The sequence below is a fragment of the Gavialis gangeticus genome, unplaced genomic scaffold, assembly GCF_001723915.1.
Source record: "Gavialis gangeticus isolate Ggan-Ray unplaced genomic scaffold, GavGan_comp1, whole genome shotgun sequence".
In the NCBI taxonomy this organism is placed as follows: Eukaryota; Metazoa; Chordata; order Crocodylia; family Gavialidae; genus Gavialis; species Gavialis gangeticus.
In genome coordinates, this window is record NW_017729000.1 from 11,178,960 (window position 1) to 11,182,657 (window position 3,698).

Below are 3,698 nucleotides of genomic sequence, written 5' to 3' on the forward strand. Positions count from 1 at the left end.
TGGGGGGGGGGGGGGGGGGGGCAAGGAGGCTGGATCCACCCTCTGCTCCATGATGGCACATTGGTCCCCGTCTTCCTCTAGAACATAAGAACTTTCATTTACTGGGTCAGACCACAGGTCCATCTTGTCCAGTAGCCTGTCACACAGGGGCAGAGAGCAGGTGCTGATTTTGGAGAGTCAACTGGGTATCACCAAGGTTTTTCCAACTGTTCCTCTCTCAGTTGCAGCCTCCAGCATTTCAGCTCTACCGCCTCTCTCGTAGGCTCCTACTATGTTACATATATATCATGCAATTCGCTGGTTAATCACGCAATTAGTTCAGACTGGCCACAAGCACAAAATAATTATCATGCATGCTAAAAATGGCTATCCAGCTATAAAAAGTGCCATCCAACTACAAAGCTAGCACTTGAACATGTGAAACCACCCTAGAGCTGGTTTCTAGCCAGCTTTCCTTTGAATGTGGGGCAGGGCCCATAGGATCAGGGACACATCAGGCTGGAAAGGACCTCTGGGATATATGCAGGAAATGGCTGTTGTGATGTTCTAGACTGGAAGGTGGAGACTAACATGTCATCATGGCAGGGTCGCCCAGAGGGCTTATGGGGCCTGGGGCAGGTGTGATGTTGGGGACCCCACCACTGCCCCCTACAAGGCCCTGTGTGTGTGTACAAAGCTGGGGGACCACGTGAGAGAATTCTTACATGCACACATCACATGTGAGAATCTCACATGCGGCTCCTCCCTCCCTTACCCTGGGAAGTGGGAACAAGCAGGCTTTCTGCTTGTATATCCTTTTCAAAAGCATTATCAATGGCTCCTTTTCCACTATGAGCATTTGCAAGATCTTTCCACTGTAAATAATGTTCAAGATGACCAGAATTGGCCTCGTGACTCTTCACTTTGTCATACAGTTTTCTCCAGTTATTATTTACACCCCCATGGCAGAATCTGGAATGGTACAAGGCTTGATTTTTCTCATGATCTCAGAAGAGGCAGCATGGAAAGCAGAACATGCCAGCTGCCTTGTGGCTCCAAATGAACCAGTCCCTTTTCACACTCTTGTCATTGGACAGTCTTGCAGAAAACAGATGTAGGGAATGACCGTTTGGAGGAATCGCATGGGAAGCTTGCAGGTTTGGGTGGTGAGTCCTTGGACACAATTAGATCCCTTTGCAACCTATGGAGATCCCCCGGGGTGGCTGGGTCATTAGAGAATATTTCCTGATGAAGCTCAGGCGCAGATCCAGAAACCAGATGAATCTTCACGTTTTTATCATTTGATGCTATGTCTCCTTTAGCTTGCACCACCAAACCCAACTCATTTTCACACTCTCCTGCTACACCACTGCATGCTTCCTTTGTGATGTTTTCATGATCAAAATATTCTTCATCCCCTGCAAGTGATGTGCTACCTGCATCACCTGTTCCACTTCCAACTTCCTTATTTCCTTTCACCACCCATCCAAACTGATCCACTGTCTGCTTCCCCTTTTCATCCTGAGCTTTTTTCTCCTTTGTCTCCTTTCTTTTTGATGCCCCAGACTGATAGGTACACTTCATTTTTTCTTACACAGGGATAAGGGGATAGGAATAGGGTTGCACTTCTCCTAAGCACCTCCAAATTCCAACCCCTGCTGGCAGAGCTTCTCTCTCCTACGTTTCCTGGAGTCTGGCTCAGTCTCACCGGTCTTCTGGTTGTGGCCTGCTGGCTGGCCTCCTCCACTACTCAGGAAGGAAGGGTTACTCCCTTAAGGCCTGGCGTCACACCACACCTAGGCCTTTTCCCTGTGGTAACTGCCACAGAAAATTACTCTCCAGTGGGATCTTGCCTGGAAATCTTAGCTGGTGCTCATGTAACCCTCATAAGCTGAGTTGTACTTGGTTCAGGCTTGTGGATCTGGCAGAGGATAAGCAGGCCCTGCCCGTTTAAGGAAAAAGAAAGTAACTGCAGAGAGTAGACAGAGGATTGTCTTTGTACTATTGCTAGAGAATAAACTTGCACATTTAGCCTTTAATCCCTTGATTAAGGCATTGTGAGACTGTTCATATTTTTATGGGCCTTAGTAAGCAACTGCTGCTGTTTGAAGGACCAGAAGAGAGCAAGTCACTTCTGCAATACTGAAAGCAAGATTTGCAGTTTGGAGCACAGGCTTTTTCAATCAAGAAGGACTTTAATATTGTTTCCCCCCAAGACCTAGATTCAGAGATGCTAGGGTTGGAAGGGACCTCACCAGATCATCAAGTCTGACCCCCTGCCTAGGGGGTTGGACTTAAATAGATACTTTGCATTAAGTACTTTTTGAAGTTGGGAAATATGTGAACGTGAACATGTGTTATGTCTAATGTTGTTATTTTCCTGGGCTAATATAAAGAAAACAAGATACATCATTTTAATTATTATATTCTTGCAAATTCATTTCTGACTTTGGCCCTTAAGAGCCCACAGAGCTGACGTTCACTCATGACTTGAACTCGCTCCCCAGGAGGTCTTTCTGTGATGACAGCCTGGCTCTGCCACCGATCCCTCCTTAAACCTTCACCGTTCCTTCTTTCCTCACAACACACTCTGTAACCACGGCTGCTCGGCCTAGGCCCTCGGCTAAGCTAATCGTAAGCCTGATCAATCTTGTTTCGATTGCCGCCCAGAGATAAAGAAAGAAGTTACCTTACCGTAACTGGTTTAGACTCCCCATCGCACATCAACGCAACAATCACTCCAGCCTCAAATTCACGTTTCACACACAACCACGTCTAATATTTACTTCGTCAGGAACAGGTCCCAGAAGGTCATAATGACACGTTGAGAATGACTCAGTGTCATCGTATGCTCAAATACACCAATTCCCTCTTTTTTTTTTATGAAAAGAGAATACCAAAGGTTCTGGCGAGGAGGCCAACGGTGCACACGGGAGCAGAGGCAGAGGTCTCTGGCTTTGCAGGGCTGGGGGCAAATTGCCCGTTGCCCCCCTCCCCTCTGGGCAGCCCGGCATCATGGAGCGCGGTCCAGCGAGAGGTGGAAGCCAGCCCTTGCTTCTTCATCGCTGCCGTTGGGCGCGCGTGCCCCACTCTACCTGCAAATACCTGTTACGGGATGAGGGGAACTTGGCAGCAGCTGCTCCCAACAGGGTGCCCACCACCCCCTTGGGGATGGCCAAGCCATGGCTCATTCTTAGTCGACATCCCCAGCATTGTGGGGCCCGAGGGGCCGCAGAACTCATGGGTCTGATCGAGGCTGTGGGGCCAGGTCTTAGCAAAACCGGGGGAGCCGTTTGGTGCATGTCATCTGGACCCGCAATGACACCTCCCCCTGCTGATACCTAGGTAGCCCCCCCTGCAACTGCTTGCAAAGCTTGACCTGGCCATTTTGGGTGGGAGGGAGGTGCCTGAAGCCACGTCCCTACAACACCCTGCCCTTGGACGAGAACAAAGAGCGCCCCCACCCCAACCCGACCTAAGGGGGGAGGCCCACTTCCAAGTGCCTTGCGTAAGGCGGCCGCGCGGGGTACCCCTGAAGGAAGCCCGCAACCCTCCTCCTGCCCCCGGCCTCACAAGTGAGGCGGGGCGGAGGGATGTGACGAGGCTGCGCGGTGCATTGTGGGGCTGGCGCTGCTGCCTGTGGCGGGGGGGCAGCGGCAGAGCCGGGAGCGCGGCGGGCGGCGGGAGACATATTGGTGCGGCGCCGCGCGGTGAGTGCG

The 3,698-nt window shown here is 50.9% G+C and overlaps 1 protein-coding gene across 4 annotated transcripts in view; it reads left to right on the plus strand.

Moving 5' to 3' along the window:
- Positions 1-3,612: 3,612 nt before the first annotated feature.
- The window catches only part of LOC109289944 (core histone macro-H2A.1), a 71,292-nt gene continuing 71,206 nt past the window's right edge, over positions 3,613-3,698 (plus strand). For all 4 annotated transcript variants that reach the window (XM_019506257.1, XM_019506259.1, XM_019506258.1 and 1 more), the window contains exon 1: positions 3,613-3,689. The gene's annotated coding sequence lies outside the window, so the exon portion shown is untranslated. The remainder of the gene's footprint in view (positions 3,690-3,698) is intronic.